At 42.7% G+C, this 16,106-nt stretch overlaps 1 protein-coding gene across 1 annotated transcript in view; it reads right to left on the bottom strand.

Moving 5' to 3' along the window:
• Nucleotides 1–15,232, bottom strand: part of greb1 (growth regulating estrogen receptor binding 1) — a 207,486-nt gene extending 192,254 nt beyond the window's left edge. The window contains exon 1 of the mRNA XM_055635321.1: nucleotides 15,049–15,232. The gene's annotated coding sequence lies outside the window, so the exon portion shown is untranslated. The remainder of the gene's footprint in view (nucleotides 1–15,048) is intronic.
• Between the last annotated feature and the right edge of the window lie 874 nt (nucleotides 15,233–16,106).

The following is a 16,106-nucleotide window of genomic DNA, read 5'->3' as shown; positions in this document are numbered from 1 at the left end:
CCCAACGCAATAATACATCACTCACCCGTTCCCCCAATGCAACCCGTTTCCACCACTCACCCGTTCATTTGCACCTGCTGGAGCTAGGAGGGCTGCAATCTCATTGTGACATTAATAATAATAATAATAATAATAATAATAATAATATATTTTATTGTCATTGCACATAAGCACAACGAGATTTGGTATGCAGCTTCCAACCAATGTCATAACATAAATAACTAATAAAATTTGTATTTAGATATCCCGAGAATATGGATTGTAAAAAGAACAGTAAAACAGTCAAAACAGTTCAACAGACCAAAGTGCAGATGTGTCTGTGCGACGTGACCATCCGAGGGAGACAGTCCAGGGGGGGGATAGGGGGCACTCAGCAGGGCCGGTTCAGAGCCACTATAGCTCTGGGAATGAAGCTGTTCCTGAGTCTGGAGGTTCAGGCGTAGAAGGCCTTGTAACGTCTGCCGCAGGGAAGTAGTTCGAACAGTCCATTACAAGGGTGTGAGGAGTCTTTATGAATGCTGACGGCCTTCCTGAGGCACCATGTGTGGTAGATGCCCTCCAAGGCTGGTAGCTGTGTCCCAATAATCCTCTGCGCTCTGTGGACGACGCGCTGAAGAGCTCTCCTCTCCACCTCCATGCAGCTACCACACAGAGATGCCATACGTTACTATGCTTTCTGTGGTGCAGCGGTAGAAGGTTGTCAGCAGCTGTTGGGGCAGACCAGTCTTTTTTAATGTCCTCAGGAAGAACAGTCGTTGCTGTGCCTTCTTGACTAGCGCAGCGGTGTTGGTGGACCATGTGAGGTCCTCTGAAATGTGAGTGCCCAGAAACTTAAAGCTGGACACGCTCTCCACACTTTCCCCGTAGATGGAGATTGGGGCGTATTCTCCATTATGGGACCTCCTGATGTCAATAATCAGCTCCTTGGTCTTGGAGGTGTTTAGTGACAAGTTGTTAGGTGCGCACCAATCCGCCAGGTTCTGCACCTCCGCTCTGTATTTTGTTTCATTACCGTTGGTTATTAGCCCAATCACTGTTGTGTCGTCTGCAAACTTCACGATGGTGTTGGTGTCGAATGCAGGAATACAGTCGTGAGTGAAGAGGGAGTAGAGCATGTGGCTCAGTACACAGCCCTGTGGTGTGCCGGTGTTCAGGGTGATAGTGGAGAACAGGTGTGGGCCCAGTCTCATTGCCTGCGGTCGCTCCGTCAGAAAGTTCAGGATCCAATCGCATATCGCCGAGCTGAGGCCTAGCTGGTGGAGTTTGGTGGTGAGCTTGGTGGGGATAACTGTATTGAATGCAGAGCTATAGTCAATGAAGAGCATCCTCACGTACGTGCCCTGTCTATCCTGGTGAGTCAGGACAGCGTGAATTGCGTAGGTAATGAGATCTCATTGTCAGCGTATGTAAATTAGATCCCATTGTGATTGGACGACTGCGAGATGCCATTGTGACATCATCACTGGAAGCTGCCAGAAAATCCTCAAAGCAGAGTCCCAGTTATTCTTCTCAAAGTTGGGTTTTTTTAAACTTTAATCATCAATAACTTGTGAAATATAGCACCAAATCTGAAAGGAACCTGATAATGGACGGGAAAATGTGTAAGAATGTGGACATTTTTCAGCGCTGCCGCATAGAGGCAAACCACATACGCACAAACTTATAAGATGAGACTTTTAATAGAATATAGAATGTACATTTTTAAACCTTTCCTCCTGTTTTAAAGTTTTAAAATTTATTAACATGAGATTTCTCAGTGTAAATTGTAGTTTCTTCTTGGACAAAGTCAGTATGGATTGGACAAAGTCAGCATGGATTTACGAAAGGTAAATCATGTCTGACGAATCTTATAGAATTTTTCGAGGATGTAACTAGTAGCTTGGATAGGGGAGAACCAGTGGATGTGGTGTATCTGGACTTCCAGAAGGCTTTCGACAAGGTCCCACATAAGAGATTAGTATACAAACTTAAAGTACATGGCATCGGGGGTTCAGTATTGATGTGGATAGAGAACTGGCTGGCAAACAGGAAGCAAAGAGTAGGAGTAAACGGGTCCTTTTCACAATGGCAGGCAGTGACTAGTGGGGTACCGCAAGGCTCAGTGCTGGGACCCCAGCTATTTACAATATATATTAATGATCTGGATGAGGGAATTGAAGGCAATATCTCCAAGTTTGCGGATGACACTAAGCTGGGGGGCAGTGTTAGCTGTGAGGAGGATGCTAGGAGACTGCAAGGTGACTTGGATAGGCTGGGTGAGTGGGCAAATGTTTGGCAGATGCAGTATAATGTGGATAAATGTGAGGTTATCCATTTTGGTGGCAAAAAACAGGAAAGCAGACTATTATCTAAATGGTGGCCGACTAGGAAAAGGGGAGATGCAGCGAGACCTGGGTGTCATGGTACACCAGTCATTGAAAGTAGGCATGCAGGTGCAGCAGGCAGTGAAGAAAGTGAATGGTATGTTAGCTTTCATAGCAAAAGGATTTGAGTATAGGAGCAGGGAGGTTCTACTGCAGTTGTCCAGGGTCTTGGTGAGACCACACCTGGAGTATTGCATATAACCATATAACAATTACAGCACGGAAGCAGGCCATCTCGACCCTTCTAGTCCGTGCCGAACACATATTCTCCCCTAGTCCCATATACCTGCGCTCAGACCATAACCTTCCATTCCCTTCCCGTCCATATAACTATCCAATTTAATACAGTACAAAATTGCGTACAGTTTTGGTCTCCAAATCTGAGTTTTGGACATATGAGGAAGGCCATATTGCCATAGAGGGAGTGCAGAGAAGGTTCACCAGACTGATTCCTGGGATGTCAGGACTGTCTTATGAAGAAAGACTGGATAGACTTGGTTTATACTCTCTAGAATTTAGAAGATTGAGAGGGGATCTTATAGAAACTTACAAAATTCTTAAGGCGTTGGATAGGCTAGTTGCAGGAAGATTGTTGGGGAAGTCCAGGACAAGGGGTCACAGCTTAAGGATAAGGGGGAAATCCTTTAAAACCGAGATGAGAAGAACCTTTTTTCACACAGAGAGTGGTGAATCTCTGGAACTCTCTGCCGCAGAGGGTAGTCGAGGCCTGTTCATTGGCTATATTTAAGAGGGAGTTAGATGTGGCCCTTGTGGCTAAGGGGATCAGAGGGTATGGAGAGAAGGCAGGTACGGGATACTGAGTTGGATGATCAGCCATGATCATATTGAATGGCGATGCAGGCTCGAAGGGCCGAATGGCCTACTCCTGCACCTAATTTCTATGTTTCTATGTTTCTCGTGACCATTTCTCTTTTACTGGCTTTTGCAACTACCAGTCATCATTTTGCAGCCAAGTAAAACAGGCATCCAGTGTAGTGTACACGCAACATGAATCTAAAAATATAGGTTTCCTGCTTTTTAATTTCAATTAAAAGCAGTGGTGAAAAGCAAATGTGAAACCTTGCTAATGCAACCTATAAGAAAGGCCTCATTTATCCCACTTCTGTGACACACTAGAAAATTGACTGACCCAGCACAACCCTACACTAAAAGCTTGCTTGTCTGCTCTTCATTTATCTTCTCTGACCCAAAAACTGCATTACTTACTCAATATCTTATTAAAAATCAGCAAATAAGAATAACTGTAAAAGGACTGAATTTTGCCTTTGTGGTTTGGCTCAATTATTTTTCAGACCGCAATACATTTTATTCAGACTATATTTGGGTAGGATTTCAACACTAAACATAATTGGTAAACACAAGCACCCCATCTACAAAAAAACAACAACTTCCTGCTGCAATGGTTTATTGCATTTTGTCAGATTTTACACAAATTATTTTGTCTACATTCATAGTGATAACTGTCAAGTAAAACTGTCAACTTGTAATTAAGCATTGCAGAGCAGTGATGTTGTAGTAGCACATTGGTTATACATCTCCCTGTGCTTTAGCTTTTGTAGCAGAGATTTTCCTTCTTATACTCGAACCAATTCTCTTCCTTAAATAGCCATTAGTTTTAACTTTCAATAAGAAGTTATACTTTTTTTTAAATGACTGAAGTGGTGGGACTATACCTGTCCAATTATCCATGGCCTTCTCCACTTCACGTAAGCCTACAACTGGTCTTGGTTTCCCCAACAAGCAGCACCAAAAGGATATTGACGAAAGATGTGTCCATGCCATCAAATTATCCACATTCTGTTTCATGTTTTTGTTTAAATTGACTTCAATAACAACAGTTAGTGGGATAACGTAAAACCAACAATCCCAAACAAGGAGAACAGCACCAGCAATTATATATGTAGTATAAACATTGCAATGAAACTATTATTTTGAAAATACAACTACTAATTTGCCTTTTCTTCACGACATGTTTACTTAAGTATCATTTACTTGCCATTAAATTGTTACTATTAAAAAAGGAAAGGCCACAAGATAATCAATTCAACTGCAAGTGAAATGCAGGATTGAAACCACACTGCAATGCTAAAAGAACTGTCCCACTTACGCGACTTTTCAGCGGACTGTCTGCGACCTTCAAGTTCGGGGGCACTCGCCTGAAAAACCGCGAACTGGACTCACAATTCATTGTATCATCTCCTCTTGAGGGCGGCACAGTGGTGCAGCCGTAGAGCTGATGCCTTAGCGCAAGAGACCCAGGTTTGATCCTGACTATGGGCGCTGTCTGAATGGAGTTTGTACATTCTCCCTGTAACCGAATGAGTTTTCTCCGGAGTGCTCCGGTTCCCTCCCACACTCCAAAGATGTACAGGTTTGTAGGTTAATTGGCTTTGGTAGAGTGCAGGATGGTGTTAGTGTATGGGGGTGATCGCTGGTCTCTGTGGACTCAGTGGGTCAAAGGGCATCTTTCCATGTTATATTTCTAAAGTCTTTGAGCGGCCATGGATTTCTGCATGGAGACTTTACAGAACTTATTCCGATTGCAAGTGCACTTTACTTCATGAGAAAATAAGAAACTTGCCCCAAACAAGTTATTGCAAAACTCAGGATTTCAGTCAGCCATTCCACTTTTTGTCTAAAAGTCTGCAGTGATCAATGAAGCAATCAACATATGATTAATATGAATCAGAGTTGGAGAGGGGGAGGATCCAGTTGCTGTAGTCCATGAAAGAATTATGGCATAGGTAAAAATAAATAAATGGAGGTTTCTCTGGGGGTGGAGAAGGAGCTAGGCTCGGAAGTAACACGTTAAAAAACAGTTGGATCACAGCCACCTGTAAATTGGCATGGGGTTAAACAAAGCTGAAAGTTAAATATATGTCTCAAAATTTGTTGTGGGAGAAAAGCATTTTGATTTACTGGCACCAGCACCAGGAAAAGAAGGAACTTTACACAAAATAAATGATTTTGTCTCTGCACAGGTCCAATGCCATCTATAAATTTATCGACAACACCACTGTTGTTGGCCGACCAATGGGTGGTGATGACTCAGTGCACACTAGAGATTGGACACCTGATTGAATGGTACCACGACATTTTACTCAACATTGACATGGCCTAAGAACTATCTCCATATCTCCAAATACTCCAACAAACTTCGAAAGATGTTCTGCAGGAAATATCCTGACTGATTGCATCAAGTCAAGTCAAGTTTATTTGTCACACACATACAAGATGTGCAGTGAAATGAAAGTGGCAATGCCTGCAGATTGTGCAAAAACAACAGAACAGAATAGAACAGAACCAGTATTTACATAAAAAAAAACCCAACAACAGTAAATTAGTAAACTAGTTCCTGGTGAGATAGAAGTTTACAGTCCTGATGGCCCGTGGGAAGAAATTCCGTCTCATCCTCTCTGTTTTCACAGCGTGACAGCGGAGGCGTTTGCCTGACCGTAGCAGCTGGAACAGTCCTTTGCTGGGGTGGTAGGGGTCCCTCATTATGTTGGCTTTGGATATCTGCACCTCCTGGTGTATAGGTCCTGCATAGGTGTATAGGTGAGTGCTGTTCCCATAGTGCATTCGGTTGAATGCACTTCTCTTTGCAGAACCTTCCTGTCCTGGGCAGAGCTGTTCCCAAACCAGATTGAGATGTTTCCGGACAAGATGCTTTCAACAGCCCCAGAGTAGAAGCACTGAAGGATCCCGAGCGAGACTCTGGATTTCCTCAGCTGCCTGAGGTGGTAAAGACTCTGCCTTGCTTTACTCACCAGTGCGGCAGTGTGTGTTGTCCATGTCACATCCTCTGTGATGTGGACTCCCAGGTATTCAAAGCTGCTCACCCTGTCCACAGTAGTCTCATTTATCTCCAGTGGCATGTACGTCCTCAGATGTTGAGCCCTTCTAAAGTACACAATCAGCTCCTTAGTTTTTGTGACATTCAAGAGGAGGCTGTTGTCCTGACACTAGAGTGCCAGATCAGCCACCTCCTCCCGGTAGGCCTTCTCTTCGTTATCAGAGATCAGGCCCACCACCACAGTGTCATCAGCAAACTTGATGGAGTTGGAGCTGAACCTGGCCACACAGTCATGTGTGTACAGGGATAACAGTAGGGGGCTAAGGACGTAACTCTGGGGGGATCCTGTGTTCAGGGTGAAGGTGCTGGAGGTATGTCTCCCCATCTTGACCACCTGGGGCCTGGCGGTGAGAAAGTCCAGGACCCAGGAACACAGGGGATTGTTCAGCCCCTGTTCCAGCAGCTTCTCAGCCAGTCTGGTGGGGACTATGGCATTGAAAGCTGAACTAGTCAATGAACAACAGCCTCACATAGCTGCCCTTCTGGCTGTCAAGGTGAGAGGGAGCGGTGTACAGAACCTGGGAGACTGCATCATCCATGGATCTGTTCGGACGGTATGGGAGGAAGGCGCAGATGTGATTTTTGATCAGCCTCTCGAAGCATTTCATGACTACCGAGATGAGGGCCACCGGTCAGTAGTCATTCAAGCAGGCTGGACAGGCATTCTTTGGCACTGGTACAATGGTTGATCTTTTGAAGCAGGCAGGGTCCATGGACTTGGGCAGGGACCATGGACTTGGCCAGGGAGAGGTTAAATATTGTGTTGAGCAAGCTGAGTAGCACAAGACTTTAGTACTCGCCCAGATATACCATCTGGGCCTGCAGCTTTCCTCGTGTTCACACGGGTCAGAGCCCTCCTCACGTTGTGCTCGGTCACCGAGAATGTGTGCACATCCCCAGCAGTGACATCCCCAGCAGGCACATCCTCATGGCCTGGCATGGCAATTCCAATGCACAGGACTGCAAGAAGTTGCAGAGATAATTGGACTCAGCCCTGTCCATCAGGAGCAGAATGCAACCCACCATCAAAAGCATCTATATGATGTGGTACCTCAAAAAGACTGCTTCAAGCATCATGGATCCCCATCATCTGAGCCAACTCTCTAATCGCTGTTACCAACGGGCAGGAGGTACAGAAGTCTCAAGTCTCACACCACCAGGCTCAGAAACAGCTACCTTCCGACAATCATCAGGTTTTTTAACCAACTTGCAGAACCCTTATCCCATCTCGACAATGTAACATCATGGATGACCCCTTGCGCTACCAATTTTTGTCATTGTGTTTTACATTTGTTTTGGGTTTTTTGTAGTCATTTTATTCCACTTGCAGAATTTGTGGAACTAATGTATAATTGATGTCCATGTGCCTGTGGTGCCGCACAAGGAAGATTTCCATTGTATCTGTACCTCACTCTACTTTTGCGTATGATAATAAAAACTTTACTTGATCTGACTTGTCTCGTGCCATGACAATTTTATAATTAGTATTGGTCATAGAGTCTGTCATAGAGCACGGAAATAGGCCCGACAGCCCAATTCATCCAAGCAGCCCCAATTAGGTCAGTCCCATTTAACTGCTTTTGGCCTATCTCTCCAAACCTTCCCTATCCATGCACTTGTCCAATTGCCTTTTAAATGGTGTTATTGTACCTGCTTCAACTATTTCCTGAGGCAGTTTGTTCCATTTACCCAGCAACCTCAGCCTCTTAGGTTTCTATTGAATATTTCCCCTATTACCTTTAACATTTGCCCTCTAGTTCAGATTCCCCAACCCTGGGAAAAAGACTGTAAATTCACACTGTGTAGTCCACTCATGATTTTGTACAGCATTACAAGATCACGCTGCAGCCTACTGCACTCCAAGGAATAAAATTCTAGCCTCCACAACCTCTCCATACAGCTCAGGAGCTTATGTCCTGGCAATAACCTCTTGTCTTCTTTCCATTCTCTCCAGTTTAGTGATCTTTCAGAAGGTTCACCATAACTGAACATAATACTGCTGGTATAAGAAGGAGCTGCAGATGCTGGTTTAAACCAAAGATAGACACAAAAAGCTGGAGTAACTCAGCGGGACAGGCAGCATCTTTGGAGAGAAGGAATGGGTGAACCCATTCCTTCTCTCCAGAGATGCTGTCTGTCCCGCTGAGTTACCCCAGCTTTTTGTGTGTCTATAATACTGCTGGTGTATCCTCGCCAACATCTCGCTGCTGGGGATGATGGTTGAAGCAGATACGTTTGCAGCATTTAAAAGACTTTAGGAAAGGCTATGGCTGTGCAGAGAATGGAGGGATATGGGTTATGTGCAGGCAAATAAGTGATGATCTTGGCATCATGTTACTGAGGTACAGTGTCATCCATGCAAATGTTATGTGCTATCCACAAAATTCAGATAATAATATGAATAGAATCAATGCAATTACAGGTGGAGATGGAGCAAAGATAAAGATAACAGTGTGCAGAATATAGTTCTCATAATTATAGCCATTCAGCTCCAGAGAAAATGCTCAATGTCTCTAATGAGGTAGGCTGGAGAATCGAGACTTTTGTGCCCTAACCTATGGAACATTTAGAAATCCAGTAACACAGGAGAAGACGTTTATGCCGAATCTTTTCTAGCTTCTGTATCTAACCAGCATGGGCAAAGTCCTTGATAAAGTGGCTACTTTCCAGATGCAGCACAAGAAGCAGATGAAATCAATGGTGGGGAATCTGGTCTGAGTGATAGACTTGGCTACCTGCACAATTCTGCATCTTAATAAGGATCTTGCATTCATTTGTATTCCATGGGTGGAACATGGACAGTTATATGTTGTGTGGGTCATTGCAGTTCATGTTCATTATGGCCAGATGCAGGAATGGATTTTATATACATGTGACCTCAGGAGCAGCTTTGCAGCAGATGCTGTACACTCCATTTTGGTGAGCTTTCAGGCTCTAAACAGGTCACTTCAAGTAAAAGTGTCCTTCAAAGTTGAAAGAGTTCATAATAATCACCAAAGATCTTGATATCTTTTAATTGTGTAGAACAAATAAATCTTTTAAAATAACAAATTAAAAAACATTGAAAAACAGCCAAAAGCACAGCAAAAAATGTTACAATTTAATAAGCCTGATCCACAAAAACCTCAATTTTCATAATTTTTATCAAACAAATTATCTGCTATTGTTATCTTTAGGCTTAAATTTGTTTACTTGCGCCAGTTAACAAACACCTGTGTAACTATTTTTGTTTTAAAGTTATCTTCTTAACGTCCCGTGGAGGCTGTGGGTGACTGGTGGAATATTGCGTTGGGGGAACGGGTTGCATTGGGGTGGACCAGGCCTTGCTTGTGACAGGGACCCAACGAGTCCCAGTTGGTCTAGTTTTCAATAAATATAACAAACATTCAGTCTTGACTTTTCATTTGTGATTACATTGTCATAGATGGGCAGCATGGTGTCTCAGCGGCAGAGTTGCTGCCTTACAGCGCTGGAGACTTGGGTTTAGATTCTGACTACGGGTGCTGTCTGTACGGAGCGTGTACGTTCTCTCCATGGGTTTTTTTTAGTTCTTCGGATTCCTCCCACACTCCAAACACGTACAGGTATGTTGTCTTGGTACAAGTGTAAATTGTCTCCAGTGTGTGTAGGGTAGTGTTAATGTGCGGGGATTGTTGGTTGGTGCGGACTCAGTGTGCTGAAGGGCCTGTTTCCGCTCTGTATCTCTAAACTAAACTAAATCTGTCTCAGATGATCAATTTTATATTCATCAAATCTAATTCTAAGACGAACTACCTTCAGCAAAATTACTGAGTTTAACGTGTTTCTACTTCACCATTCGATCGATTCAACTTGATTTAGCATCATGTCCAACTGTTAATTACAAAGCCATAAATTATTGTTATGTTATGATGATAATAAATTAACTTCCATATTCAAAGCAATTCAAAAGTAAGGTCAAGGTCCTACACAATACAGCAAATGAAAAGCAATTCCAATAAACCAAATAGTTTGTCAAAACATGATATTCTTATTGAAAGAGAAGTGAGAAAAACAGATTATGTGGAAGTGAACTCAAATCATTAAAAAGGTCAAAATGCTTACCAGCTGCGAAAATCTAAATGTTTAGCAGATAGACGTAAAAGGAAGCAGGAAATATATTTTAGAGGATAATTCTAATTTACAATGAACATTTACAATGAATCATTTAAATCATTTTAGATTTTTTTTTTTTTAAACATTTAACAATGATATATCCTTTGAAAGAAATGATTTCTCACATCATTCAATATCATTTTCTGTTACTCTTTTATTTGGTTTCTTTACGCGGTTCCTTGGGACAAACAAGCAAATGCCTCCAATAAGCCCGTTATTGCTTCTCAGGATGATGGTGCCTACCAAACACAGCCAAAATATGAATGCTACATTGCAGATCAAAGCTGAACATGTTTGCACATGTTCCACAATAGACCATTTAAGTGAAAACTGCTTTTACCCAAAACAAATTTGGATTACTTAATACTACCATTTCTAATTTGCATTCCAAACATTCAATCAAACATTTCTGGTCTTGATACTTGTATGTGCCATGAAGGCATCTTCCATTTTATCTCTGCACCTAAAGGACATAACATCTTTGCAATAATATTTTAAAGAGTAACCAAAATAAATTAGATAACATTATGGTGAAGCACATGGTCTTTAGACAAGGGAGAGTCAAGAGAGTTTTATTGTCATGTGTCCCAGATAAGACAATGACATTCTTATTTGCTGCAGCACAACAGAATATGTCAACATAATACAAAACGGAAGATAAAAGTTCAGTGTGTCTATAGACAATATACACACAATAAATAAAGATAAAGTGCAATAGTAATAATAGACTGTTATTGTTCAAAGCTTATTTGATGTTGTGTTTAATAGCCTGATGGGGATGGAGCTGTTCCTGAACCTGGATGTTACAGATTTCAGGCTCCTATACCCTTTGATGGTGGGGAGGTCAGAGCCGGTGATGGACAGGTCTGCAGTCTTTTCCACTCCTGGACATTCAAGTTGCCGTACCAGGCCATGATGCAGCCAGTCAGTATGCTCTCTACTGTGGACCTGTGGAAGTTCGACAGAGTCCTCTTTGACATACTGACTCTCCGTAACCTTCTCAGGAAGTAGAGGCGTTGATGTGCCTTCTTTATAATTGCATCAGTGTGCTGGGACCAGGAAAGATCTTTGGAAATATGCATGCCCAGGGATTCAAAGTGTTTGACCCTTTCCACCATTGGGATTGAGGGTTTATATTTTTCCCTTTCCAAAGTCCACAATCAGTTTCTTGGTTTTGCTGGTGTTGAGAGCCAGGTTATTGTGCTGGCACCATATGGTCAATCGGTCGATCTCACTTCTACGTTCTGACACATCACCACCTGTGATTCGTCCCACAACAGTGGTGTCGTCGGTAAATTTGATGATGGAGTTGGCACTAAGACCGGCTGCAGTCATGAGTATAGAGTGAGTACAGCAGGGGGCTGAGTATTCAGCCTTAAGATGCTCCCATGCTGATTGTTATCGAGGATAATACATTTCCACCAATACGGACAGACTGTGGTTTGTGGATGAGGAAGTCGAGAATCCAATTGCAGAGGGATGCGCAGAGACCCAGATCCGTGAGCTTGGTAACTACCTTGGCGGGGATGATGGTATTAAATGCTGAGCAGTAGTCTATGAACAACAGCCTGATTTACGAGTTTTTGTTGTCCAAATGGTCCAGAGCGGAGTGGAGAGCCAGTGATTTCTATCCCACCCCGCTCACCCATCCCTAGCATCGGATGTTTCTCGGTTAGTTACCCAAAATTTAATATTCTTACTAATGGATTGGAAGCTCCCCAAGCGGAATATGATGTGCTGTTCCTCCGGTTTGTGTGTGGCTTCACTCTGGCAATGAAGGCCAATGACAGAAAGATCATTATGTGGATGCAAAGGGAAGTTAAAATAGTTAGCAACCGAGAGATTCCTGGATAGATGGCAGAGAGGTAGTGTAGGGGCAGGTGTTACATCCCTTGCCGTTTCCACAACTGGATGCACCTCAATTTCTCCCACCATCCCGTCCCCTTTCCCATTCCACAAACATCCCCATTTTTGGCTTCACATGTCATGCCTCTGCTCTCCTTATCTCTCAGCCCTTCATCTTTTTATCTCTCGCCTTTGTCAAATCATCAGCCAAACAAACCGGCCTCACTTTATCCACCTGTACTTGCCATGCTTTGTTCTGGCCCCATCTCTCTTCCACCTTTCTCCCCCTTACTGCGGTCGGTCTGAAGAAGGGCCCTGACCTAAAGTACCACTTATCCATGTCCTCCAGAGCTGCTGCCTGACCAACTGAGTTATTGTGCCATTATTTGTAAACCAGCATTGTGTCTCCAGCATCATAAAACACTTTCAGAGGCTGGTCACAGCTCACATCAAACCCATCCTCCAAACAAATTAACAATATGGCCAAGAAAGCTGACAATTGCCATTACTTTCTCGGAAGACAAAATAAAGTTGGTCTGTCTCTAATGACTCTTACCAACTTCTGCAAATGCACCATAGAAATCATCGTAAGTGGATGGGTCACGGCCGGCCTTGGACAATTTTCGAAATTGGGATAATTGGAATGAAGCAGGAATGCCCAAAATAGAATGTTAGAACTTAGAATAGTACAGCACAAGAATAGGCTCTTCAGCCCACAGTGTCTGTGCAAACCATGATGCCAAGCCCATCACTATCTACCTGCAACTAACCCATATTCCTCCATATGCTTGTTCATATCCAAAAGCCTTGTAAATCCACTAAACCCCCCCCCCAACCCCCCCCCCCCCCCCCCCCCCCCCCCCCCCACCCACTTCAACCACCACCTTGGCAGCACGTTTCAGGCGTAAAAACCTGCCCTTTACATCTTCTTTATCCACTGCCCCTCTCATCTCAAAGCTAAGCCCCGTTATGTTTGATGTTTCCATCCAAGAAATAAGGTTCTATCTACCCTACCTATGCCTCTCATGAATTTTATATACTTCGATCAGGATCCCCCCTACCCACCACCAATAAACCCAGCATTCCAGGGAAAACAATCTAAATCTGTCCAAACTCTCCTAGTAGCGAATTCCCCCCAATCCAGTATCATTTTGCTGAACCTCCTCCGCACCCGTTCCAAAGCCCCCACTTCCTTCCTGCAAGGAGGTGTCCTGAACGGCACACAATTCTCCAAATGCTGCCTAACCAAACTCCTATAAAGCTGCGTCGTGGCTTGAACTGTTTTGAGTTAAAATAACCTGAAGTTTTCAATGTTTTCTGTCTTGATAACCTGAATATAAAAATACAAATTTATCTGGGGATTTGACAACTGGCAATCAATTTAAAATTGTCACCAAGGAAAAAGTTGCGATTTTTTTCGTATGCTATTACAGCCTAGCATACCTTGCCATAAGTAACAACTGACAAGATCATTCCATCTTTCATGAGAAATTTCTGAAGCAGAGAACTAAGATTTTTCAGGTAGGATTACATTCTGGGATTAGATTTTAATTTTTCCACAGTACAAATATGAGCGAAAGTAAGGTGGCCAATCCTTGTACCGTTAATATGGTTCGTGGTTCACATATTTGGCCTGAAGTACTTACAATATATAACAAGTACATATTTAGCAGTTAATAAAAGGGACCAAGAAAGACCAAAACATTGTAGCTATTCAAATTGCGTTCTTAAATTAAATATCTTCGGGTGAAATTAAGTATGCAATGTGGTCGCAATAGTAGAAAAAACAATTTTGTAAAAATTCTCTGCAAGCACCAACGTGTCAAAAGTCACCACGATATAACATTTAAAAGTACTCTCAGAAATTAATGGATAAGTGATACAAAACGTGCTTCTCATAAGATTAAATTGCCACCCCGGAAAACGGGCGAGTTTGAAGCATGGATCTAAGATTAGTATTGCATGTTCTACGATTATTCCACAAATTCATATTGAAGCCGAAGAGTTTCTCCTTCAAAATGCCCATCTCCATATTTTGGCCAATGCTTGAAAAATTCCAGTTTGTCAACTTACTAGAAACACTGCCAATAATTAGGATGCTGTCCCGGAACTTGAAAGTATCAAAGATCTGAAAGCATGGCCCGAAATATACATTAAAAATCTGTATTCATTCCCTTGGAAATGGTCAAGAACACTTCGTCGTATAGCACGAACAACACTGATTTGCAATTCATACATTAGAATGTCCACTAAAGCTTTAGCCCGTAAACTCCCATTTCAAAACAGACAAATCGTTCTAAATTAAATACAGCGTTTTCGTGTTACGGGATTATTTTACTTGAGATGAGTGAAAATGTACAAGACCCCGAACATTTCAGGTTACAGCTGCTAATGTAGCTTCAAGCGGGAAATAAGATTGTGTTTTTTTTTAATTCAAAAGATCCCAAGATTGTTACGAAAAAGAAAATCCGAAGGTTAAACAGTTCTATGTTAATGTTGTTCAATGAAGGGCTTGGTTGTGTGTTATGTTGTATATTAGGAGAGGGTGGGAGCATACATTTACCACTGACTTATTAAAGCATAATTTCCATCCTGTAAATCAAGTGCCCTGCAATCTTTTTGATCGTGGCGTGTTCCTTACGTGTTGCACTTGAAGCGACAGAAGTATAAGTATTCTTTTAAATCCAGAATCCCAACGTCGTGCATCCCCACTAACACACGCCAGCCGGTTCAAACAGATGCGGTACTTTGTGTGTGTGTGTGTGTGTGTGCGAGAGTGTGGTTCAGAACTTCGCATAATTAAAGCACAATAATTAACATAAATCTTACCACAAAACAAAATGCTGTTGTGTATTATCGTGGTTCAAATCTCCGGTCTAATTTGTGCAAGATTGCTGTTGCTTTCAAAAAAAATAATAGCCAAACAAGCGATGGAAAGCATACAACACGTCGATCAGCCCCGCGCTACCAAACTGCTTAAAGAGCAGGCGGCTCGCGCACCGGGGATCGCCTGTGGCAACACACGTGGTGCAAAGCCGACGCAGAGTCCAGACTGAGGAGAACCAATGCAACAAGACCTTGTGATCAGAGGCGGGCGCAGCTCACTCGCCTCCAGAGTCCCTGCACCCCAAAGATACTAGAGGATTTAATAGTATCTTTGCTTCAACCCAAAGATCTTATAGCTCGCTATAAGATCTTTGCTTCACCCTGTAGCATTCGGTTACCTAACGCAATCCCATTATAATGTTCAATGCACAAAGACACTCTATGTCCACTCGCTGGTTTTTTTTTAAATATTCTGATTTCTCATTATTAAGTGGGCTTGATTCTCCGAGATTTTCACCCCTTCAACGACGTTAGAACCTTTATTGCGTCTTGCAGGAATCAGCGTTAGCAACATGTGGGGAACGGTCCTTTTATTAGTTTCAAATAGTGGTAGATGGAGATGCGCGTGTCTGAAACAGTGTTGATCATCCTGCACAGGTCGCTCGCGCCCTCTTCCTACAGCCCTGCACAATTGTTGCAGTCTCTGCCATTGTAAGAGTGGGCCGATCTGAAGAAAGAACCAACTTTTATGTACACCGTATAGAGCATCTTTTATGGCCCACAGGAAGTCCTGAAGCACTTTTTCACAGTTAATTAAGTATGTTTGAGCATTGGTCATTGTTGTGAGGAAATGCAGCAGCCAATTTAACTGCAGCAATGTCCTACAAACAGCAATAAGATAATGGGGACACAAAGATAATGTCAAGCAAATCTAGATTATTTGGGTATGATTGTCTTCACGGAATTCCCCGTTCTTATATAAACCCTTTTACATTTGTATTTACTTTGGAAATTAAAACGTTCGTTAGTTTAATTTAACTAAAATAAAACACCATTTCCTG

Source organism: Leucoraja erinacea, chromosome 5 (assembly GCF_028641065.1).
Source record: "Leucoraja erinacea ecotype New England chromosome 5, Leri_hhj_1, whole genome shotgun sequence".
NCBI lineage: Eukaryota > Metazoa > Chordata > Chondrichthyes > Rajiformes > Rajidae > Leucoraja > Leucoraja erinaceus.
This window is presented reverse-complemented; position numbering and strand designations above follow the sequence as displayed.